Here is a 24895-nt window from a genome sequence, read left to right on the forward strand (position 1 = left end):
GTTTGCAGTTTCAGGAAAAGAAACCCCGCAGTCAACAAACTGATTATCAAATCACTCCACATCAATGACCTCTGGCTCTCCAATTAAAGAGAAGGCGCCTCCCAAACGAGGAGAGTGGAGACCTGTTGAAGACCATAGGATTACAACTGAGGTGGAACCATCAGTGGTTTTCTTTGACCCACCGAGAACACTTCCGACAAGAAATCGGGGCAAGCTCTTTTGGGTTGACTCTTCGCCTTCTTTCTTGCAAAGGCCCTATTAGGCACCCATTGGGGGGGGGGAGGCGAGAAGGAGGCAGCCGCGCTGGGAGAAACGCGACATCTTCAGGGAGGTGGAGAAAGAAAAATATTATGCTGTCAGGTTCGTTTGTCTTGAGACAGTTTTACAGCCTCTCGCCTTGCTGCTTCCTCAAAGTGGCGACTGTAGCCAAGAAACATCCCATAAAAACTCAACCAAAAAACCACGCTCCACAAATCCGAGAGTTTATGGGGCGTGAGACAGGAAACGACGCTGTTCCAAGGCTGCCTAACCGGAAGAGAAGGTCAGAGGACTAAGGGAGGAGAAAGGGAGGCAGCGAGGCTGAAACTTACAAGTTACCTGCTAATTTCAGCACACATAGCCTCCTCTTTTGGGAAGGAACCGTAGCCCAGTGGGAAAACACCTGCTTCGCATTCAGAAGGTTCCAGGTTCAATCCATTTCAGCGCCTGGCAGGGCTGGAGAAACCCTGCCGGAAGATAATACAGGTAGGATAGATAGACCAATAATCAGTGTAAGGAAGCTTCATATCTGTTCCCTGTCTTCTCTCTTCCTTCCTCGGAGTAAACGTACCTAGGATCGGATCCCGCGTTCCAGGGTCCTGCTGCTACCTTAGACATCTAGGGCTTTCTGCTGATGGCTGCAGAAACACCCCCCCCCACACCCCATCACCTGTGATAAGGGAGGGACCCTATGGACACGTGCGGGTGGCCCCTAATATGTCAAACCCCACCTGGAGTACCGTGTCCAGAAGGGTATTTCATTCAAGAGGATCAAGGGTCTGGAAACCAAGCCTTATGATGAACGGTTGAGGGAGTTGAGTGTGTTCAGCCTGCTGAGAGCTTACATGATAGCCATCTTCAAATATCTGAAAGGCTTTCACCTGGAAGACCGAGCAAGCTTGTTTTCTGCTTCTCCAGAGGGCAGGACCCGAACCAATGGATTCCAGGGGCAAGAAAGGCGATTCGTAATAAACATTAAGAACTTTTTGAGGGTGGTGGACTCCGCTTCGCTGAAGGTTTCTAAACAGAAGTTGGATGGCCATCTGTCAGAGATTCTTTTGCTGCGATGCCGGCATTGCCGGGGGTGGGACAAGATGACCCTCCCAGCTCTACGATTTTATGACACTTGCACCAGCAAAAAATTTACTCGCAAGTAAGCCACCCCCCCTACGCTTTTCCTGGTCAACAGTCCTGGTTTACTGCCTGATGAGTAGGCATAGGAATAGAGTGCGATCCTATCCTACTCAGAAATGAAAACCCATCGAGTTCGACACGATTTCCTCCCAGGATCTAGGCCCCCAGCGTTACTTCTGAATAAACATGCCCAGGATTGAGCTGCATCATGAAAAGCTAGGGGATGCTGTTGAAGACCCGCTTCAAATGGATTAGTTCTCCCTGCGGTTGTTACAGCCCGGCAATCAGATTGGTTAAAAAAAACACAGAAGGAAAGTCTCCCGTCTTTTTTTCACCCGTTCCCCTTCAATCAGGATGGCTTTGGATTTCCAAATGCCGTGTGGGGACTCCCGGTGCGTGAGGTCGCCTCTTTAAAACGGAGCAGCTTCCAGAGAAGGCCGAGCTCTGATTGCCGCAGGAACAGCCGAACAGTCCCGTGACGCCTCGAGAGGATGATATTTATGACGGCCTCGGCTGTCGTGGGCCAGAGTCCACTCCTTCAGATGCATAAGGAGGGATCGTAAATTGGCAAGCAGACAAGACTCGTGGGGTTGGTGATGAGATGCAAAAGGAAAAAGTGCAGCCTTTGACAATTCAGCTAAAGCTAAAATGAAAAGGGAGCGGCGCCTTCCAGGGCTTGGGGATTGCCGGTGCGCATCTTAAGAATCACAGAACTGTAGAGCTGGAAGGGACGGGACCCCGTGGATCATCTAGTCCAACCTGCTTAGCTTCTTGCCTCTGATTGCAATGCCAACGGACCCAAAGGGCCGTCTAGCCCAACCCCCTGCTATGCAGGGATATGGGAGAGCGGGGGATACGGTCTAGAGGCGGTGGTGGTGAACTGGAACCAGTGGCCACGTGTGAACATAGTCTGGTCTAGGGTGCATAAGGAAGCTTAGCTGCCCCTCACCTCATGCACTGAATGGACCGTGGTTACTTTGTTGGTCTCTATCAGATAAAAACACCTTTCGGATTAAACAGGCCTCCTCTTCAGGCGGAGTTCTTTGTGCCTTTCCAAAGCTTGCAGCATGCTGGCTAATATAAAACTCAAGATAGCCGAGGTCATTTAGGCCTGCTCTCTGAGAGACCAGCCGTCCCTTCTGGAGAACCAGGTTCGGCTTCCTCACACGCCCCTTATTTCAATGTACTTGTGCTGGTGTTAATTTGCAGTCTGAGGTGAGGTGGGTTTGCACCTTCCTCATTTCTCCTCCGTTTAGCTTGACCCCCTTCTTTCCCACCCTCTCCGAAATATGGCCTTGGGTGCCTTGGCAGAAAGGCGGTATAGAAACGAGATGAACGAATGATTTCCTTTCCTTTCCTTTCATCTGGTTTCTATACCGCCTTTCTGCCCAGGCACCCAAGGCGGTTTAATTTTTTTTAAAAGTACTGCGACAAATCGTATCTCGTGTATAACATGTTATTTAAGAAGAATAAATAAGATTAGTTCAGATGTAGGAGTTCTACGCTGCACGCACCCCCACCCCCAAACAAATCCGGATGTTCCTTGATCTTGATCTCTTACACACCTGGTGAGATGGTTGGCTTTGATCACCACAAATGCTCCTTCCTTGCCCTTTTATCCACGCCAGGATTTTATCACTGTCTCTCTCCCCTCCTCCTCCTCCTCCTCCTCCTCCTCCTCCTCCTCCTCCTCCTCCTCCTCCTCCTCCTCCTCCTCCTCCTCCTCCTCCTTAAAAAAATAAAAATAAAAACTCCCTTTACTATCGCTGGACTCGAGGCAGCTCCTTTGTATGCCGGCTGAACTGGCCAGCTGCTTTGCCGAGAGAGCGAGAGAGGCGCTGAGATCGTGCTACGGATACAGAGCGCTGAGAATTAAACGGGAGGGGGAGCGATTTCTGTTTTCTAGCTGGAGCTTTGAGAGGCTGCATAGCCAGAAAGGCGAACCTGGAAAACCAACGCTTCCCCCCTCGACCTAAACGAGGGAGGGGGGCATGTTTCAGAGGAGGTGGGGGCAAAAAATATTTGGGGAGGGGGAGCCGGATCCAGTCCCCCCCCCCCAGCTTCGCAGTCTCTTCTGATGAGCGTTTACACGGAAGTAAGTTCTACTGAGTTCAACGGGGCTTACATAGTGGCGGCACCAGATAATGATGTGATTAATAATGGAGGGCAAAGAAGGGGGAAAGTATATTTCTAGCTTAGGCGACTGTGCCTCATGTGTTAAGATCCCTGAAAGAAAATAACAGGATTTGTCTATGACAGGAGTTCAGCAATGGGGTGGGGTGGGGCAAGTGGAGGAGCGAGCTCTTTGCTGTGGGGACGCTTGGCCCCCCCTCTCCCCGCCCGTTCTCCGGCGCCGCCTATGGGCTCAGTGAAGATAAAGGGAGCGGTGCGTTTAGTATTGCGGCTGGACAGCTCCAGCTTTAGGCGTCTCTGCTCAGAAAGAAAGCCCCGCCGAGACGGCTGGTCCCCTCGAGGCTTCCTCGTGAAGAAACGTGCTCGGGATCGAGGCTGTCCCGGGACAAGCGCCTCCGCTGAAGCGGAGGAAGGAGCGGCGCCGGTGGGAGGGAGGGCTCCTGACTCCGGAGATCCGAAGACACGGCGATAGGCGCGGCGTAGAAACCGACCCGACCGTCGGTTAAATCGGCATCGATTCTCGACCTCCGGCGCCCCCTTGCTTTCATTCCCTCTTAGATTTGGGGCGCGGGGTGGGGGGGTCCAGACACCCGCCTTTCCCTCCTGCTGGCCGGTCGCCTATGCCCGCGAGGGGGCGGCCAGGCGGCGCTCGAGAACCAGCTGCGGAGGATCGACGGGTGCGGAGAGGAGAGTGCTTAAGGCGCTGCAGCTGCTGCCGCCCAGGAGAACAGAGGAGTGGTCTCTCGACTCACCTGGGCTGGCTGCCTTCGCACAGAGAGAGACAGGTAAGGGAGCAGGAGTCCCTGCGGCTAGCGGCCACCCACCATCCCCGTCTCTCCTGCCCAGTCCGGCCTCGGACCTAGAAACTTTGTGAGAGGGCTGCGATGGGCTGGGGGGAGGTCTAAAGAAGAAAGTGGGGGCGGCGGATTCGGAGCGATATAGCCAGGCTCATATACAGCCCTCCCCACCTCGTGCTCTGGTTTTGGACCCCAACTCCCAACGCCCCCCCCCAAGTAAGCAATCCAATGGTCAGCCACGGTGGGAGTTTTAGAGCCAGCATGGTCTCCTGATCAGAGTGTCCGACTGGGAGACCAGCGTTCGAATTCAGGAAGCTCACTGGGTGACCATGTTGGGGGGGGGTAGCCACTGCTTGTCAGCCTAGCCTACCTCACAGGGTTCTTGTGATGATGATACAATGGAATGGGGGAAACCAGGTATGCCAGCTTGAGCCCCTTGAAGGGGAAAGAAAACGATGCATTACTTATTTTTTTTTAAAATGCATAAAATAATGTAAGAATCGTGCCTGAAATAATTTTAACTGTAAGAACCTTCTACTCTGAAGCAGTTTAGCCTTCCAGAAGTTTTGATCCCCGAACTCCCATCCGGTGCTGTAGTGGTTTGAGGGCGAAATTAAGATCTGGGAAACCTGGGTTCGAATCCTCTCCCATTCAGCCATGAAGCTCACTGAGTGTGACCCTGGGCCAGTCACTGCCTCTCAGCCTAACCTACCTCACAAGGTTGTTGTGGGGATTAAATGAGAGTGGGGTGTGTGGGAGAACCATGTATGCCGCCTTGAGCTCCTGGGGAGAGGAGGTGGGGTGTAAATGTGATAGATAGAAGTCCAAAACATTTGGAGGGGAAGGGGCCACAAGGTCAGAGATGGCTGCTGGTCCAAAAGGACATTGGATGAATAAATGCAGAACCATTTTTTAATTTTTTAATTTATTTTGCCTTGGTGTCAGTCATTTAACTTTCTTCTCCTTGGCCAGAACCTTGGGAGATGTAGGAAGAGGATTTATTGCATTGTTTACTCCAAAGCAAGTGCCACTGTATTGAAGGGAGTTTGTTGTTGTTTAGTCGTTTAGTCGTTCCCGACTCTTTGTGACCCCATGGACAAGAGCACGCCAGGCACTCCTGTCTTGCACTGCCTCCTGCAGTTTGGTCAAACTCATGTTGGTAGCTTCAAGAACACTGCCCAACCATCTCATCCTCTGTCGTCCCCTTCTCCTAGTGCCCTCCATCTTTCCCAACATCAGGGTCTTTTCCAGGGAGTCTTCTCTTCTCATGAGGTGGCCAAAGTATTGGAGCCTCAGCTTCAGGATCTGTCCTTCCAGTGAGCACTCAGGGCTGATTTCCTTCAGAATGGATAGGTTTGATCTTCTTGCAGTCCATGGGACTCTCAAGAGTCTCCTCCAGCACCATAATTCAAAAGCATCAATTCTTCGGTGATCAGCCTTCTTTACGGTCCAGCTCTCACTTCCATACATCACTACTGGGAAAACCATAGCTTTAACTATACGGACCTTTGTAGGCAAGGTGATGTCTCTGCTTTTTAAGATGCTGTCTAGGTTTGTCATTGCTTTTCTCCCAAGAAGGGAGTTTACTTCCAAGTAAATGTTAGAAAGGAGGAATGCACCATGATGCAAGCTGGGCTAGCCAAATCCCTTGTCCCTTAGAGCTGAATCTTGGAGCTGGCATTTACGAAGGTTAGAAATTCAGAGGCTCAGTCCATGCCCTGGGGTGCAAGGAGGTTCCTGTGACTCGCATCAACCAGGGATAGCCACCAACATGGATGGCATCAAAAGAGGGTTGGACAAATTCACAGAGGAGAAGGCTAAATGGCTACCAGCCACGATGGGTCTGCCCTGCTTGTACTGCCAGAGGCAGAGATGCTTCTGAAGACCAGTTGCTGGAAGCCATGGAGGGAGAGAGTGCTCTTGTTGTGCTTGTGTCTTGCTTGCAGATTTTCCACAGGCATCTGGTTGGCCACTGTGAGAACAGGATGCTGGACTAAATGGGCCATTGGCCTGATCTAGCAGGCCCCTCTTATGTTCTTATGGCCTCCAGTCCACATTGGAGCGACCCCTGCCTCTGGGGATAGGAGCAGAAAGGGCTGTAACTCTATTGTACAGCATCTGTCTTGCGTGCAGAAGGTCTCAGGTTCAATATCTAGGGAGGGACTTTTTCCTGAAACCCCAGAGAGCTGCTGCCAGTCAGTGTAGACAGTTCTGGGCTAGATAGGCCAATGGGTCTGACTCAGAACAAGACGGATTCCTATTTGCCTATGAGAGAGCAGACTTAGCCATGTATATCCTATGATTTAAATGCAGCAGGCACAGCCAATGTGGAACCTTCCATATTTTTGGGGACTACAGCTCCCTTAACTTCAGATCACCGACCATGTTGGCTGGCATCTTTCTGGACACCGCACTGGCTATCCCTGAAATATGTGATAGCTCAGTCTACACACGGTTGGGTCATTGGTTTGAGCTTCACATTGAGCAAAGATTCCTGCATTGCAGGGGGTTGGTGTAAATGTCCCTTGTGGTCCCTTCCAGCTATACGATTCTATGCACAAGGGTCTAAAGCTGGCAATGGAGAATTTGTGGACCTCCAGATGTTGTTGAACTACTTGAACTCCCCATCAGACCCAGCCATCATGGCCAAGGTCAAGGTTGATGGGAGGTGTGGTCCAGCATCATCTTGAGGGCAACAGGTTCCTCATCCCTGATCTAAGTCAATCTCCCCCAGTTGGAAGCAAGGAATGCCAGGTGAGAATGCCAGGGCTAGGAACGCTCCCTGCTTGAAATCCTGTACAGCCCCTGCCAGTCAGTGTAGACATTACTGAACTAGATGGACCAATGGTCTGATTCAGTAGAAGACTGCTTCCTCTTTTCCTATGTCCCCATGTGCTAATAACAGCCAGCCTGGATCATGGAGGCCTTGTCAGATAAAGGCTTCGCCAGAGAGGAGATACACACAGTTGCTTTCTTAAGAAGAGATGGGGACCATGATTTATTTATTTATTTTAAAAAAGGGTGTTGGATATGTTCTGATGACCATCTCCGCCACCCTCCCAACCTATGGCGCAGCTGAAGCTGGATAACTCAGAGTTTCAGATAATGGAGATTTTTCGGAGCTGAGTATCTGCTCTGGGTCCATAAAGATCTCCAATCGACGTCACTCCAGTGCTGAGACCTTTGAGACAGGCAGGGTTTGGGGTCAAGCTCCTAAAATAGCGCCGAGGACACATCAAAGATAAGGGAAAGGGCGGCCAAGTTGAATTTTTCAGTAAGGCTTTTAAAAAAAATTCTTGATCTATCTTCCCTGAAGTTATACTCTGCTCAGCTTAGTTTTTTTTTTGAAGTTACTGTAGTCCTCTTTGGAAGTGTGTAGTGGATGTGTTACTATAAACCCAGGGGGTGGAAGGAGATGTACATACGGTATGTGTTGGGTGGGTGGGTATGTAGGGACGTTCACAGGTTACGTTCAATGAGGGTGCAAAGTGTGTGTGCGTGTGTGTGTGCTACACAAACAGACAAGCATTTGCTCTTTCACTGCAACTGTAAGACCTCCAGGTCACGGGAGGCGGAGGCAAATAGGTACCGGGGCATAAACGGAGATGTGCCAGAGGGACGCTGGAAGGAGGTGCAGACGGGGAAAGGTGGGTTTTTTGGGGGGGGGGAGAATGACACTTCCTCTCACCTTGGCTAAAGGAGAGGTGGAGTATGAGAAGACTGGCGGTGGGCAAGGCGCTCTTCACAAGCTCAGGAGCAAGGTCGTTCGCATTCAGAGGGAGCAAGCCTTGACTGGGGGCCCGGGGGAGATGAGTCCCGGCGTCCGGGCATACTTGGCTCAAAGGAAAAGATCTCTTTGTCGGTTGGAGTGGGGTCGAGAGGTGGCAAGGAGGCCAGAAAGCCTTGCCTTAAAGGGGGGGTGCTGTTCGCTTTTAGTTGGGTCCCCTGTTTGGCGACTCCAAATGGGCCAAGAGGCGATCTCTGTCTTTAAAACATCGGGGGGGGCTCCCCTGCTCTTCTGCCCCCCTTCCTCGCCAAACAAACCTCCCTCCCCCGCTCACCCCCGTTCTTTGCTCTTAAATGTGAAATGTCATTAGCCCGCTAAATCGAAGAACGCAGCGTGAAGCTGCCCACGGCATTGATCTGGGCTTGCAACGGACTGCATCTTCATTAAACTCCAGGGGGCGCGGAGGATAGAAAGGCGCGCGCGGGGGGGGGAGTCTTCCTCCTCTTCCACCCCCCACCCAGCACTCCGGCCCCTGGGCTGCAAGCTGGTGGTCGGGAGGGGTGGGAGCGTGGAAGGGAGAGGCGCGTATTAGTCTTGTTGTAAAGGAGCTACGAGTGCAGAAGGAAGGCTCCTCTCTAGGAGGGTTGGCGCGTTTACACGACTCGGGGGTTGATTCGAATCCGTTGGTCCTGGGCAGCCGGCCAGTCAGGTCGCTTTAAACTTCGTGGGTCGCACCTACGCAATTCATTTAAAGGACCCTGGCTTCCCCTAAAAGAACTCTGGGAACTGTAGTTCACCTCTAAGAGAGCTACAGTTCCCAGAACAAACTAGATTACTTAGCTCCCCCTTAACACCCCTGAGAGCGATCTTCCCCTCCTCACTGTCAGAATGGTTCATGGTTAGCCAGTAAAAACAGGTGGTCCTCCATTCCCCCCTCCCCGCCCCCGCTTTCAATGTCTGCTTGTTTGTTTAAAACAAGAAATCTTAAAGGAACAGCATGACGACGGTGCTGGGCTGCAAAAGGGAAAACAGCAGCGGGGAAATCTATTACCAGTCATCAAAATAAATATTCAAGGCTGTGATGTTTTCTGCATGGAATAATTAAGCCCTTTCCCAAGATTATAGGTGGGACTGATGTGTGTGTGTGTGTGTGAGAGAGAATGCTCAAAGGTTTAATAAGGTCAGCAGACCAGGCAGCGTAAGTTAACACTTCTGCAATCGCCTTATGCAGGCATCATAATATTGATTGCATATCCCAATCTTTTCTCCAAGGAGCTCAAGGCGGAGTAGATGGTTTTCCTTCTCCTCATTTAATCCCACAACAAACCTGTGAGGTAGGTTAGGCTGAGAGGCAGTGGCTGACCCAAGGTTACCCAGTGAGCTTCATGGTGGTGGTGGGAATTTGAACCCTGATCTCCCGGGTCCTAGTCTGACACTCTAACCACTACACCACACTGTCTCTCTCTTAGGGAAACACAGGCCCCATCCACACCTCAGCTTAATGTGGATGGTGAACCCCTTTTGCCTCCTTTAATTCCCCTTTGTCCAGCCAGGGTTCTCCTCCAGCAACTGCTGCCCCGCGCTTTTTCCTTGCTTAAATCTGGAGGTTCCCAATCCCTATGCTTTGAAAATCCGGGTGGGAGAGCTGCATTGATTGCTTTGGAAACCTCAGGAGTTAGGCAGTGTGGAATGGCAGTAACTGGAGAATGCTGCATAGGATCACAGAACTGTAGAGCTGGAAGGGACCCCGAGGGTCATCTAGTCTAACCCACTGCAAGGTAGGAATCTTGCTCTCCGCCATCCCTGGGTGGGCTCGAACCACTAACCTTCTGCTCAGCAGCCAGAGACACTGAACCATTGCACCACAGGCATGAAAAGGGGGAATTAAAAGAGGAACAAGGGATTCACAATGCACATTAAACTGAGGGCCCTTAGTGAAACCTAGTGGAATGCTCATATTTTGGAGTTTTAAATCACCTGGTCTTGCTTTTGAAATGAAATGGGTGCTTCTAGACCAGGCATCCCCAAACTCGGCCCTCCAGATGTTTTGGGACTGCAACTCCCATCATCCCTGACCATTGGTCCTGTTAGCTAGGGATGATGGGAGTTGTAGTCCCGAAACATCTGGAGGGCCAAGTTTGGGGTTGCCTGTTCTAGACCCTGGAACTCCCTCTCTGGATAAGCCAGCCTGGCTCCTGCCTTGTGGTCCTTCCACCGGCAGGTGAAGACTTTCTTGTTCCAACAGGCATTTGGGAACTGACTGCTTTTAATGAAAAGGCTGGTGGCGTGCTGTTTCTATGGTAATTTTGTATATGTACAGTGGTACCTTGGAAGTCAAACGGAATCCGTTCCGGAAGTCTGTTAAACTTCCAAAATATTCGAAAACCAAAGCGTGGCTTCTGATTGGGTGCAGGCAGGGCCGTAGCTAGGAGATGGTGGGGTGGGGCAGGCAAGAGGGGGGCACGCGTGCAAAACGGGCTTTAAAATATGTCCGTAAATACAAATAATGATTATTGCCTCATAAGAAAAGGTTTTTAATAGAGGGTGAATTGACTGGGTGGGTGGGGGAGTTGGAGGAGAGGCGGAAAGAACAACTAATTTGTCCATGGGTAGGGGGCACAATCTGGATGGTTATGCCAGGGGCGCAAGATCACCTAGCTACAGCTCTGGCTGCAGGAAGCTCCTGCAGCCAATTGGAAGCCATGGAAGCCCCGTCAGACGTTTGGCTTCCAAAAATAGTTTGCAAACCAGAACAGTCACTTCCGGGTTTGCGACGTTCGGGAGCCAAAACATTCAGGAACTAAGCTGTTTAAATTCTATCAATGTTTAATATTAAAAAATGACACCCCCCCCTGTTTTTAGTGGTTCTTATTTTTATCTGCAAACCTGCTTGAGTCCTGTCAGGGGGAAAAGGGCAGGATTATATATAAATACAGTTTTCCTATTACAACTATTATTATTATTATTATTATTATTATTATTATTATTATTAGGAATTCTCCACCATTTTTTTTAAAAAAAAGAAGTTCTGGGTTTTGTTCAAAGCAGCTTTTTGCCATTGGTGGGTGTCTTCAAGCCTCTTCTGCATTTCAGCGTAGCCCTCATTTTGCAATCCCTGGCACAAAGCTGTCTATGTTTGACCATGTCCGAGAAGGGCCTAAAATCTACCTGAGAGATGTCTTGAGAATAGAACCCCATCAGTTTTGTATTGACGTTCTTCTGTCCACCAGTAAAAAAAAGGGGGGGGTCTATTTGGGATTTGCACATCAGACTTTGAATGTTGAACTCTGGTGATTTTGAAATCTGGTGAATTTTAATTGACCCCACAAGCTGAGTGACTAAATTTGAGGGGGGGGAAGGGGAAGGCTTAGTTTTGAACTTCTGCAAAATTTCAGTTCAGCTTGGCTACCAAAGGACTTCTAAGAGTTGCTATCAGGAACAGATTCTTGATTATAGGGTGCTATTTTCATGCCTCTGGTCTCCATTTCTACTTGATATTTTAATGGTGTAATCCTGTGCATGGGTTTACTCAGGAGTAAGTACAGCTGTGTGGGGTTTACTCAGTAGAAAGTGTGCGTAGGATTGTGCCCTAAAATGAAAAGAGCTCCGAGGATGCCATATTAATTTTTGGCTTCAGATTCCCTTCTCCCCCCCCAATTTTTTTAAAGGCCAACTGCATTTAGTCCTCAGTAATCTAGTTAGAATGGCAATTGTCCAGGTTCTCGGTCCCAAGTTCCCCATATTCCTATTTATATATATATAACTCATCCATTTTCAAAAAAACAAAACAAAACGCCAAAGCACAAGAAGTGCAAAATATAACTTGGTTTTAGCAATCCACTGGGGAAGGGGTGGTTTGCTAATGCTCCTCTTTTCTATTCCATATATTTATTTAACGTATACAGCCCACACATCAGTAAATATTCCCTGGGCAGCTGACAAATGAAACAGGGTTTTAAAATACAATAATTTAAATAAAACGCAAACATGCACACACTAAAAGTCAGGAGGGAAAGTTTGCTGCAAGAGGCAGCATTAGAGGAAGCAGAAAACAGCCCGTTTGAAACACATTTCCAGCTGCTCAGTGTGTTGGGTGTTGATGGCCTTAATTTAGCAATAGAGTTCACCCTTTGTATGCAGAGGATGCCAACTTCGATCCCTTCCATCTCCAGTCTGTTTCTTTATTGTCAAAGGGACTGAGCATATAGCAGCTGTGAAAGACCTGGGAGCACCTTTAATAACAGGCTTACAATGTAGGAGGTGATGTTTTTAAAAGCCCAGAAAACCCTCTGCCCAAACCTGCCTCTGACTCATAACCGACAACATGGGACCCATGTTCACATTTCCCCCTTTGGATTTATACTGAATAATGCTAGCAATTCTCATTATTAATCCCAAAATGGCAATTCACAGAGAGGTATATCTTAGCATTACTAGCAAATGAAAAGCAGCGATTTTTAAACACTTGATATTAGCTGAAAGGCTGAGAAGCGATTGAAAACCAGCGGTTTTGCATTCTGGAAAGCCATAGAAAGAGACTAGAAAGTGAACACGGTGCCCCTTCTCTATAGAGCATGGGTAAGCAAACTAAGGCCTGGGGGCCGGATCCGGCTCAATTGCCTTCTAAATCCAGCCCGCAGACAGTCCTGGAATCAGAATGTTTTTACATGAGTAGAATGTGTGGTTTTACAGTATTTAAAATGCATCTCTGGGTTATTTGTGGGGCATAGGAATTCGTTCACCCCCCCCCCAATAAAATAGTCATAGAATCATAGAGTAGAAAGAGACCACAAGGGCCATCCAGTCCAACCCCCTGCCAAGCAGGAAACACCATCAAAGCATTCCTGACAGATGGCTGTCAAGCCTCTGCTTAAAGACCTCCAAAGAAGGAGACTCCACCACACTCCTTGGCAGCAAATTCCACTGGCCCCCCCACAAGGTTCCACCGGCCCCCCCACCGGCCCCCCACAAGGTCTGAGGGACAGTGGACTGCCCCCCTGCTGAAAAGGTTTGCTGATCCCTGCTATAGAGAGCTTACTCAATGAAGACATAAATATAGGGAGATCTAGTTAGCTTTAGCTGGATTCCAACATTGCAGCAACAACTTTGCCATGACACACCTGGTGGATCCTCCTGACCCACGGGTAGCTTCCGACCCACTGGTTGGAGACCGATGGTGTTGTGGTCAGAGCACTGGACTCTGGGAAACCAAAGTTCAAACCCCTACTTAGCCCTGAAGCCATAGCTGCCAAGTTATCCCTTTTTTAAAGGGATTTTCCCTTATGCTGAATAGGCTTCCTCGCGAGAAAAGGGAAAACTTGGCAGCTATGCCTGAAGCACACTGAGTGAACTTGGGATACACACTGTGGCTGTGTACACACTCCTATCTGCCCTGCATCCTGGTTCGAGATGTGGTGTCCACATGGCATTGGCCACAATCTACCCTGCATATGTATATGGCATACAGTGCTGTATTTTGATGTGTTTCCTACCAAGCCGGCTTCCACCCAAATTTAGGAGGAAAAAACCAACCTAGCTGCCTTTCAAGCCGGTAATATGCACACAGCCTGTCTCTCAGCCTAATATTCCTCGCTGGGTTGCTGTGAAGATGAAATAGACGAGGAAAACAGTATATGCTCCCTCAAGAGCCTTGAAGGAACCTTGGGATATATAAAGCTACATTTCTATCTATCAGGTCTTTGTTGAAGTTCCTAGCTCTGGGGACCCACTAGCAATTGGCAGATCTGTCCATTTCAGTTTACCATTTTCCCAATATTAAGTTTGCCTCGTTGCTGCGTCGGTTTGTAATTAAAAACAGCAGCAATACAGCATGAATATTTTGTTGCAGGGCCCCCCACTCTCTGAGCAGTGAGAGACTCCAGCACCTCCTGTGCTTTATCCAGGGTTCAGTTTCCTTGGAATGAAGGTCAAAGGAGACTGTGGTGCCTTTAGGACACATGGTTTTATTTACATATATAAATGGCCTGAGCATAGGATGGAGGGGCTCACAGCATGAACACCACAACAGAACTTGCTTCCCCGTTAGGGTCCTAAGGAAACCCCGAAGCACAACTGTGCAGTCCAGCACAGAGAAAGATGGGCCTCTGGGTCTCCAGCTTCTAGCATCAGCCAAAAGCTCTCATACACACAACTGCCCTTCATCTATTGTTCTCCATCCTAGAATGACATGGCTTGCAGCCAGGTGGGAAAAGGCCCACCCATTTGTCTCTATGACAACCTTCGGTTTAGTCTTGTGACTCTTCCTTCCACTGCCTCTCACAGTTTGGTCAGACTCGAGTTAGTAGCTTCAAGAACGCTGTCCAACCATCTCGTCCTCTGTCGTTCCCTTCTCCTTGTGCTCTCCATCTTTCCCAACATCAGGGTCTTTACCAGGGAATCTTCTCTTCTCATAAGGTGTCCAAAGTATTGGAGCCTCAGCTTCAGGATCTGTCCTTCTAGTGAGCACTCAGGGCTGATTTCCTTCAGAATGGATAGGTTTGATCTTCTTGCAGTCCATGGGACTCTCAAGAGTCTCCTCCAGCACCATAATTCAAAAGCATCAATTCTTCAGCGATCAGCCTTTATGGTCCAGCTCTCACTTCCATACATAAATGGTGGTACTTAACTGGCCAGCCAAAACCATTCCCTTAACAAAGGAATGGGTTTGGCTGCTTTATCACATTTCTTCTGCTAAATTCTAGCAGGCCTGGAAGGGACCCAGGTTATCATCCAGACTGACCCACCAAAAAAACTAACAACTTTTAAAATACATTTTAGTGCACATTTCCCCGTTAGATGCATTTTTGCCTAAGAAGCATACGATTGCTAGCAATTTCCCCAAATATAGTGTGTGTGTGTGTGTGCGCGCACACACATTTCCCACTAACACGCATACATTTTGGCATGCAATTTTTGGCAGGGGAGCTCAGAGCATCATGAAATTTGGAGAAGAACAATTTTTGAAGTGTTGCTGCATTTCAGGTTATGCATCAGTTTGAGAAGTGCACATTAGGGATTCACATTCAAATATGAACCAAGAAGATTCCTTCCCCATCCCTCATAGGATGGGGTTAATTAAAGTACAGAGGGCAACTTTTCACTCCTCAGGAGTTTGCTGTTTCCAGAAGCTATGGCAAAACACTTCCTCCCCAGTCCAAGGAAGGTCCCATTCACACTTACTCTTGAAGCACTATGATTCCACTATAAACAGTGATGGTTTCTCCCAAATATTTCTGTTATTACCCAGCCCCCCCTTCAGATGTCAAGGAGATAAAGAACTACATAACTTTTAGAAGACATCTGACGGCAGCCCTGTATTGGGAAGTTGTTAATGTTTGATATTTTACTATGTTTTAAATATGCTGTAAGCTACCCAGAGTGGTTGGGGAAACCCAGCCAGATGAGCAGGGTATAATAATAATAATAATAATAATAATAATAATAATAATAATAATAATAAATAGCTGCTGAGAGTTGTTAGGTAAAGGTACCTCTGACTGTTAGGTCCAGTTGTGGACGACTCGGGTTGTGGCACTCATCTCGCTCTATAGGCTGAGGGAGCTGGCGTTTTCCACAGACAGCTTCCAGGTCATGTGGCCAGCATGACTAAGCCGCTTCTGACGAACCAGAGCAGCGCACGGAAATGCTGTTTACCTTCCCGCTGTAGCGGTACCTATTTATCTACTTGCACTTTGACGTGCTTTCGAACTGCTAGGTGGGCAAGAGCTGGGACTGAACAATGGGAGCTCACCCCATTGCGGGGATTCGAACTGCCGACCTTCTGATCAGCAAGCCCTAGGCTCTGTGGTTTAGACCACAGTGCCACAGGAGCCCTATTCCCCTCACAGAGCTACAATTCCTAGAGTTCTCAGTGAAGAGGGATTGATTGCTAAACTACTCTGGGAATTGTAGTTCTGGGATGGGTCTAGGCATCTCCTAACGATTCTCTCAGCACTCTTAACAAACTACAGCTCCCAGGCTTCTTTGGGGGAAGCTATGACCGTTTGAAGTGGTACCACAGTAATTTATATGTATGGTGTGATCGTGGCCAAAGTCTCTCTTTGAATTGAAGTGAACTGAACCTCTCCCTTTGCAACTCAGAGGCACAACTGAATTAAGGGTTGGATTTATTTCTCTCTTCTTAATTCCACCCCCCCTTACTTTATGCCTTTGAGACTCTTCCAGATTAGACACTGGATTTGGCTGGTTTCAAGGAGATGGGGGAGGGAAAACTGCAGAGGAAAACCTTGAAATACAAGGCAGGGAGCCCTGGAGAGGATGGAGATCAGGCCTCAGATAAGGTTTTTTCCCCCTCCCATGTCTGCTTAGAGAAATCCTGTTTGATCATTAGGAGGAACAAGATCTAAGGCCTCCCCTGAAGGGAAGATTAGCTTGGAAAGGTCAGGTTTAGGGAGTTGTTCTCTGTGTGAACACACGGGAGAAGCGGAGTTGTTTGTACAAATTATTTATTTTGGACTCTGGGAAGGAGCTTTGATGTGGTAAGACAACGGAGGCTGTAATCCTAGCCATACTTTTTGCAGGCTACATCCCACCGAACATGGGAGGACTTGCTTTGGAGTAAACATGCATAGGATCAGGCTATAATCCTATGCACACCAGTGGTGCAGCGGTAAATTTCAAAGTGCCTGGAGCACATCAGGACAGTTTCAGGACAGAAAAAAGGAAGGACTCTAGTTAAACTAGGGAAGTTGCTCCGTCAGGAGGCAGTTATGGCTATAAAAGAGAACTGGGGGACGGGGGACCGTGCAGGATGAGGCTCTCAATGGCCACTAGCCAGGATGGCTCTGCTTTGCCTCCACTGCTGGAAACAGCAATGCTTCTGAATCCTAGTTACTGGAAACCACAGGGGTGGGAGAAAGCAGACCCTCCAAGTGTCCCAATTTTCCAGGGAGAGTCGCAGATTTACAGAAGCTGTCCTGGTTTCTGATTTGATCCTGGAATTTCCCACTTTTCCTTAGGACATCACTATTTTCATCGGAGAAATGTTGGAGGGTATTGTAGAGTGCCCTTGTGCTCAGACCCTGCTTGTGGGCTTCCTATAAGTATCTGGTTGGCCACTGTGAGAACAGGGCACTGCACTAGATGGGCCATTGGCCTGATCCAACAGGCTTTTCTTAAGTTCTTATCACTTTGGCCCCCATAGCTATGCCCCCAAGGGAAGTCCAAAAATGCAACATTGTCTCAATCCAATACATATCCATCCATCCATCCATCCATCCATCATTTCTCCCCTTTCCCTCCAACAGTAGCAGTACATAGCATAATACCCAACACACACACGAACAATCATTGAAAAGATCACTCTTCACAAACCCGGTACTCTTAAAATGTTCTGGATTACAACTTGCACAAGATGATCCGAAACATATGGAGGGCAGCAGATTGGCGAAAATGTTTGTAAAATAAATTCAACTTTTAAATGGGCTTTGAACTCTTAACTTAAGATTTCCAGCCAGCTGAAACGCAGCCTTTAGCTTTTAATTAGAAATGCAAGAAAATCTTCCAAGGAAGTGTTACCAATTAGTGCCTAGTAAGCATGGTAAGCATTTTGGCTCTCTGGGCAGAGGGGAATGCTTAAGCATTCGTTCATTTCTTCTTCTTGGTGGGTGAAACAGCGGGGGATTGAGATGTCTCCTGGCTCCCAGCAAATGCACCTGGATTGCCTTTGAATGACAGAGGAAATGGAGGTGTGCTTAAAAGTGTCAGAGAGAGAGAGAGAGAGAGAGAGAGAGAGAGAGAGAGAGAGAGAGAGAGAGAGAGAGAGAGAGAGAGAGAGAGAAGGAAGGGAGCCAGCCCAGAAGGAACTTAATTTGTAAAAGACCAGACTTCAGTCTACCCAGGCTTCATTCACTTTGTGATGGATCACACTTCAGCAAAGTGCCCAGTTGGAGGCAGATGTCAGTGCGAATGGGAGATGGGTGAGTCATCATCAGCACCATGGAAGCAGCAGCTGTAAGCAGTTTGGGCAGATGAGATCATTTAGCCCATGAAGTTTAAGCAAGAGAGAGAGAGGGAGGGACAGAGCAAAATCTGATGGAGCTACCATGGAAAGCTCCATGGACCCCTAAAAGCTCCAGATGGATTTCCTGAAAAGATAGCAATACATTTATTTGTTTTTTAAAGGAGATCCATGATCTCAAGGATGTGCTGTTTCCCCAAGTAATCTTTGTAAGAGTTGGTTTAAACGAGGAGAGGAAATTTTCCTGTAGTTAGAAATTTGACAGTGCGGTCAAAGGGGGCAGGAAAATGGAATCGAGGACTTAAATATGAACAGAAGATTCCGACTAATCATTAGGAAGGACCTTCTGATGGCAAGAGCTGTTTGACAGTGGAACAGACTCCCTCTGTAGGTGATGGACTCTCCTTCCTTGGAGGCTTCTAAAGAGAGGTTGGATGGCCGCCTGTCAGGGATTATCCAGCTGTAATTCCTGCATTGTCAGGGATTGGACTAGATGACCCGTGTTTAGGGACGTGGGTGGAGCTGTGGTCTAAACCACCGAGCCTCTTGGGCTTGCTGATCAGAAGGTCAGCGGTTTGAATCCCCATGACGGGGTGAGCTCCCGTTGCTCTGTCCCAGCTCCTGCCAACCTAGCAGTTAGAAAGCACGCCAGTGCAAGTAGAGAAATAGGTACCGCTGTGGCGGGAAGGTAAACGGCATTTCTGTGCACACTAGTTTCAGTCACGGTGTCCCATTGTACCAGAAGCAGTTTAGTCCTGCTGGCCACGTGACCTGGAAAGCTGTCTGTGAACCATCTTTGAGGGGACTTAACTGTCCAGGGGTCCTTTACCGTTTTTTTAACCTATTATGATTTTATCCTGCTTCTCAGGCAAACATTGTTTTCCCAAAGTGGCTCCCTCCAATCATAAATTCAGTTCTGTCTTGGAGGCAATTAGAAATGAGAGGCAGGGCTTGCGGTCATACTTACGTACAAACTTTGTAAAAAGACAATGTTCAAGGCCAGCGCAGTGGATGGGAAAGGTAGCCAAGGAAGATCATTTGTATGGTGCTAGAATGGATTTGCCAACCTAGCATCCTGCCAACCTAGCAGTTCAAAAGCACATCAAAATGCAAGTAGATAAATAGGAACCGCTATAGCGGGAAGGTAAACGGCATTTCCATGTGCTGCTCTGGTTTGCCAGAAGCGGCTTTGTCATGCTGCCCACATGACCTGGAAGCTATACGCCGGCTCCCTCGCCCAATAATGCGAGATGAGCGCGCAACCCCAGAGTCGGTCACGACTGGACCTAATGGTCAGGGGTCCCTTTACCCTTTACCTTTTAGAATGGATTTGATGGGTTGCAATCAAAACAAGCATCTATATCTGGGTGGAGCCAAGCAGATCTCCCCTTTCTGGTGGCTTGGATGGAAGAATTGCAGCTCGCTGGTGCTCTGGTAGCTGAGGCCAGTCTGAGGATGAGCAACAAATTCGTTTTGGGTCATATTTTAATGTGAACTTGCCTAATCTGCGCTTCTTGGAAACAGTATACAAACTGAAATGCAGCTGTCCTTAGGAATTCAATACCTCTTCCACCCCTCCCCCAAAAGATGTGCAAAAGGAAAGCACACACAGGAGAAATTCATGTATAATATTGTACATGCTGGCAAAAAATGCATACACAAATGCATTGTATTAGGGAAAGGTGCTTGCAAAAGGATGTACCTATTAGGAGAAAAAATGCTGATGGGTTTTCATGTGGGGTTTGAAAACAAACACAGTTGCAAACTGATGCAGAAACATAGGAAAGTGCATTTAAGATGGGGAAAGAGAGAAATTCGGAGAAAGTGCAATTTGTCCACCTGAGGCTAGACTTTCCTCTGCAATCCTAGGGTGGTTGTAGTAGGGTTCTTTCTGGTGTGAGGGTAGGAAGCAAGCAGCCTGCTGGTTGGAGACAGTATGACCTACCTGTGCTCAGAGGCTCTTCCTGGGAGGAAGAAGGGAAGCAATGCATGCTTCCAGTTGCTGCTGTTCCTCTGGCTGATGTCCTTTCTCCCTTACTTATGCAGTAAACTAGGAAATGATGGGTTTTACTCAGCGTAGACCTATTGAAATTAATGGGCCTACCTTAGCCTTGTTAATTAATTTTAGTGGGTTTTTTTTTTGGTGGCTTCCTTTTTTGCTCCTTTCTTTTAAACTACCACCTCCTCCTTCACTTCTGGCCCTTTAATTAGTTACTTCCTGTTCACTGCACGGCCAAAGCATTCCCAAATCACCCCTTAATTAGTTCATGTTTCCTGCCATAGCAGGAGTGACTGGGTTGTATGCAACTAAGTCCTACTCAGAGTAGACCTATTGAAATTAATGGGTCTAACTTAGGCATGCTCATTAATATCAGTGGATCTGCTTTGAGCAAACCTTAGTCGAGTACCACACAATACGTTCACTGATCCACCTGTTGAAAGAGACACTGCACCTGAACATAGGAAGGTGTCTTACATTGGGTCAGACAATTGGTTGATCTGGACCAGTCTTGTCTACTCTGGTTGGGAGCAGCTCTCTAGGGGCTTGGGCAGAGGTCCCAGGACCTGATGATTTTTGTCTGGAGATGCTGGAGCCTTCTGTGTACGAAACCTGGGGCCTTCTTTTTTTTTTTTAAAAAAAAAAATTTATTGAGGATTTTCTTGGTTTACAAAGGTAATGCAGTCTCATATTTTTTTCCATTGTTATACAACAATCTTGCTTGTTGAGACATTAGGAGGAAGGGGGGTAGAGGTGGGTGGGGTAGGTGGGTGGGGTGGGATGCCTATGTTTCTGTTTTCCTAGATATATGTAGGTGTTCAGTGTCAGCGTTGTTTGTGCGGGTTCTCTGTTGCTCACTTGTACTCCTTTGTTGCTGAGAGAGGTTGGGGGTTGGCGTAGGGTGTGGTTGTTCATTTGTGGATGGCTGTGGTGGTCTTTGGTTTCTTGTGTGAGTGGGTTGGGTGGGTGTTTTGGTTAGTTTAACCATATTGATTTGAATGCTGACGGTGGATTTTTGTCATTATCCTGTTGGGCTGTGTAAGTGATGAAGGGGAACCATACTGGGGTGAATGTGTCTTCTTCTGTTTGTCCCCGTGCTAGTTTCAGCTTACTGGTTAGTTTTTCTAGTAGGGCTGTTTCCCATACTACTTGATACCATTGGTCCATGTTTGCTCCTGACAGGTCTTTCCAGTGTCTGGTTATGATGTTTCTGGTTGCTGACAATAGGTGGGTTATGAGTTCTTTGTAATCTGCGTGGGCGTTGTTGTCTTGAAAGATATTTAATAAGGCCAGTTCTGGGGTGATTTCTAGTACTTGCTTAGTTATCTTACAAATTTCTCTTATGGTTATTGTCCAGAATGATTGGATTTTGGGGCATTCCCACCACATGTGGAGGTATGTTCCTGTGGAGGTGCACCCTCTCCAGCATTTTGGTGAGGTTCCTGGGTGTATTAGTGCTAGTTTTCTTGGGGTTAGGTACCACCTGTGGGTTAGTTTCATGGAGAGTTCTTTTCTTTTCATTGATATGGATTTGAAGGGGGGTTTAGACCACATTTTGGTCCATTGGGTGGGGTTTATTTCATATCCTATGTCATCCTCCCATTGTTGTTTGATAGCGTTTAGGGGGTTCGTGGGGCTTTTGAGTAGTATTTTGTATATTGCGGATACCAGTCCTTTGCCGTGTCCCTTTGTCGTTAGTAGGAGGTTTTCAAATGTTGTAGGGGGTCTGGTTGCCGCTGATTTTATTGCTGGATTGTTTAGGAGTGTATGGATTTGGTTTTGTGCTAACCAGGGTATTTGGGTGTCTTCTAGTTTGGTTTGTATTTCTTGTGCTAACAGGGGTTTGTTGTTTTTATAGAAAAACCTGGGGCCTTCTGTGTATGAAGCATGAGCTTTAGATGTTGTCTAGGTAGGTCCCAAATTAAGAGGTTGTCTTTTAACGTTTTGCAGCTCCTGAATTGTAGGGTGTGTGCCAGGCTTCAAGAAATCCGTTCCCCCTCCCTCACGGCAGACTGCCAGTAACTGGGAAAACAAGAAGCTCTTACCAAGGTATTTTATTCAGTATTCACAGAGAGAAACGTAGAATGCCATCTCTTAGATAATGGCGTCACTCCTAGTAAAGTCCCACCTCCTCCGTCTCTCCTATTATACATCATTCCCGTGCTGGCTGACCTGTGCTTTCTGCCTCTGAGTTTTCTGTTCTCCTATTCTCAATGCCTGCTGGGTCCTGGGAGAGGGCAGCGGTGGAGCAAGCCGACCGGGTGCCCTGCACCCAGGGGTGGGACAAGCAAATTATTGCATAGACTCTTGGGGCCGGGTGGGGGTGCTGGTCTGCCCTTCTCTGCTACCTCCTCCCTTCTCCCAATTAACTTCCATTTCCAGTGCTCTGTGGTGGGAGGGAGCGCAGAGGAAGAATCACTGGGGCTTGTCGCCATGACATCACCAGGGACTGCCCCTAGGTTTCAGGTTTGGGCCCTGAAATCTCAGGGTCTGGGATACTCCTGACCGGATAACCCTAAACACAAAACAATATTTTATTTTATTTTATTTAGAATACAGTGATCTGCAAATGGCAAAAGTACCAATGCAAAGATAGCTGAAGAGCCAGCAACGTCTGGTCACACCCTACCACACTAAATGGGGAAGAGGGAACCTGGGCTCATTAGCATCTGACCTGGTTGAAGGGCCTTAATTCCTGACCCCAAGCAGTAATCCCCTGGGCTTTGAGAGTGAACCCATATCTGTTTCCTAAGGCCTAATTCCTACATGCCACAACCCACGTGGGTCAATTGCCTCGTGGCAAGGCTTGGTATCATCTTGGTGGATTTCCAACTATGTGAATGCAGGTGCTTAAACAGATATGAGCACTGAGAGCTGTCTTTGGACTGAGTCAAGCCCTTTGTCATCCAGCTCAGGAGCAGGGCGAGAACTCGTGGTCCTCCAAATGTTGCTGGAATACAGTTCCCCTGATCCCTGACTGGGGTTGATGGGCATTGGAGTCAAATGACAACCAAATGTTTCCCATTCCTGATTTAGTGCCTTATTGCCTACCCTAGTGCTCTTCAACCTTGGGTCCCCAGATGTTGTTGGACTACAATTCCCATCATCCCTGGCCATTGGACTAGGCTGGCTGGAGATGATGGGAGTTGTAGTCCAACATCTGGGGACCCAAGGTTGAAGAAGACTGGTGTAAACCTGAGACGGGAACCTGTGGCCCTTCAGAAGTTGCTTGAACCTCTGCTCCCATCTGCCCCAGTCAACACAGTCAGTAGTCAGAGATGATGGGAGTTGTAGTCCATCAACACCTGTTGCACTCTTGTGTTGACCTTGTGGGCTTTCTATAGACATCTGGTTGGCCACTGATAATAGACTGATTATCTTTTTGGGTCTTTGTTCCTAATCAAGCAGGGGAGTAGGGGATTTTTCTTTCTATCTCTGCATGAGATAACCCATGAATTCAATTGCACATTGTTTGATATTGATGTTTGTTCGAATCGGAGTGGCACCATTAATTTAATTCTGCTGCATTTTTTTATATAACAAAAAAAAATCCGGTTTGCCTTTTATTTTTATTGCTTGGCGTGCTTCGTGGCGATTTCAGTTTTGATTTTTCCTGCGGCTTAGTCAAACTCGTAATGCACAGCTGTGATGTTCAAAAAAACCATGGGCCGCTGCTCCTTTGATATTATCTCAGTTATGTATTATGAATGTTTTTAATGCTAGCAGGCTGTGCTGTGCGAAGCAAATCCAATAATAATTAGAAGGGGGGAAAGAGCCCAATCCGTCATGGTGTAGCTTAAGAGACACTTGCTTCCTCTGCGGTTGCATTTAGAAGGTGGATGTTCCTCAGCAATCCCCAACAGACACCCCCCTCCCACATCAGGTGTGTGAAACCGTGCTGCCCCATGATGCTTTGCTGCATGTGGTGGAGGGCCAAAAAAGCTGACCAATCGAGAGATTCAATCTTTTAAATCATGTGGAAGGGACAGAGCCCCCTCCATCACACCTAAAGGCTGATGAAAATCCCTGATTGTTACGGTTATTAGTATTATTATTTTTTAAAATCACAAATTGATGCAGAAATGTGGCAAACTGGGAAAATGAAAGAATAACATAAGCAGTGCTAAAAGAACACCTGCCAGCCCCGGGTACTTTGCGGCTTGACTGCAGCCGCCACACGTCCTGGCCCAGCCCTGGTTGACTACCTTGTTGTAAAATCATCTGGTGCTTGTTAAGAACATTCCCTGCACTGGAGATCTGGATATGGCTGGGAATGTGTGTCTTGTGAAACACCTTCACTTGTGTGTTTGAACCGAGGCTGTAGGATGCCCCTTTCAGAGATCCCTGTCCCTTTCCGAAACTCTGTAAATAATACAGAAAAACTGAGATAAACTTAAACCCACCTGAGGAGCATTTTTCTTCGCGGGGGGGGGGGGGGGGGTTGGGGGTTGGAAGGCTGTTTTACTCCTCCTTTTTGTTATAATGCTCTCTCTCTCCTCTCTGGGGGAAAAAAGGGTCAAGAGAGGAATCTGGCATCTTGACCCACATGGCTGTGTTCCCCTATATTATCTTGTGTTTGGCCTCAGATTGATCACTGTTCTTGTTTTCCTTGGTCCACACACACACACACACACACACACACAGAGAGAGAGAGAGAGAGAGAGAGAGAGAGAGAGAGAGAGACAGACAGACAGACAGACAGACAGACAGACACCCCTTATTCTTTTCTCGGCCTCCTGTTTAGCTCATGGCTTCCTCTCTAACTTGCAGTGATGTGTGTGTGTGTGTGTGTGTGTGTGTGTGTGAGAGAGAGAGAGAGAGAGAGAGAGAGAGAGAGGCGCCATTCATTCAAAGAATGAATATTCCTC

At 47.9% G+C, this 24895-nt stretch overlaps 1 protein-coding gene across 2 annotated transcripts in view; it reads left to right on the forward strand.

Annotated features, from left to right (window-relative positions):
- The first annotated feature begins 542 nt into the window (after positions 1–542).
- The window catches only part of ELFN1 (extracellular leucine rich repeat and fibronectin type III domain containing 1), a 230986-nt gene continuing 206633 nt past the window's right edge, over positions 543–24895 (forward strand). The window contains exon 1 of one of the 2 annotated variants that reach the window (XM_088656762.1): positions 543–744. The gene's annotated coding sequence lies outside the window, so the exon portion shown is untranslated. Of the gene's footprint in view, positions 745–3759; positions 4311–24895 lie in introns of those variants that run through there. The other variant, XM_088656763.1, reaches the window with a different exon arrangement.

This window comes from Zootoca vivipara, chromosome 13 (assembly GCF_965207765.1).
Source record: "Zootoca vivipara chromosome 13, rZooViv2.hap1.1, whole genome shotgun sequence".
In the NCBI taxonomy this organism is placed as follows: domain Eukaryota; kingdom Metazoa; phylum Chordata; class Lepidosauria; order Squamata; family Lacertidae; genus Zootoca; species Zootoca vivipara.